Source organism: Arachis duranensis, chromosome 10 (assembly GCF_000817695.3).
Source record: "Arachis duranensis cultivar V14167 chromosome 10, aradu.V14167.gnm2.J7QH, whole genome shotgun sequence".
NCBI classification, from domain to species: Eukaryota; Viridiplantae; Streptophyta; class Magnoliopsida; order Fabales; family Fabaceae; genus Arachis; species Arachis duranensis.
The window spans coordinates 87387305-87388233 of NC_029781.3; positions in this window are offsets into that span (position 1 = coordinate 87387305).

Here is a 929-nt window from a genome sequence, read left to right on the forward strand (position 1 = left end):
CCCCATTAGTCTTGACAGTGTCACAGATTTGCAAGAATTCAGCTAAAAACTGATGAGGATCTTCTAATGGAAGTCCATGGAACTTGCAATTCTGTTGCATTAGAGAAACTAGTTGAGGCTTAAGCTCAAAGTTGTTTGCTCCAATGGCAGGGATAGAGATGCTTCTCCCATAGAAGTCGGGAGTAGGTGCTGTAAAGTCACCCAGCACCTTCCTTGCATTGTTGGCATTGTTGTTGTTTTCGGCTGCCATGTGTTCTTCTTCTTTGAAGAATTCGGTTAGGTCCTCTACAGAGAGTTGTGCCTTGGCTTCTCTTAGCTTTCGCTTCAAGGTCCTTTCGGGTTCAGGATCAGCCTCAACAAGAATGCTTTTGTCCTTGCTCCTGCTCATAAGAAAGAGAGGGGAACAAGAAAATGTGGAATCCTCTATGTCACAGTATAGAGATTCCTTTAGGTGTCAGAGGAGAAGAAAAGTAGAAGACAGAAGTAGAAAATTCGAACTTATCAAAGGAGATGGAGTTCAAATTTTTGCATTAAGGAATAGTGTTAGTCCATAAATAGAAAGATGTGAGAAGAAGGGAAGTAATTTTCGAAAATTAAGTAAAAGAGTTTGAAAACATTTTTGAAAAACACTAATTGATTTTCGAAAATGAAAGTGGAAAAGAAATCAAGTGTTTTTTGAAAAAGATTTTGAAATTAGAAATCAAAAAGATTTGATTGAAAACTATTTTGAAAAAGATGTGGTTAAGAAGATATGATTAGTTTTAAAAAGATGTGATTGAGAAGATATGATTTGAAAAACATTTTTTTTTAAGATTTGATTTTGAAAATTAAAAACTTGACTAACAAGAAAAGATATGATTCAAACATTAAACCTTTCTCAACAGAAAAGGCAACATACTTGAAATGTTGAATCAAATCATTAATTGATA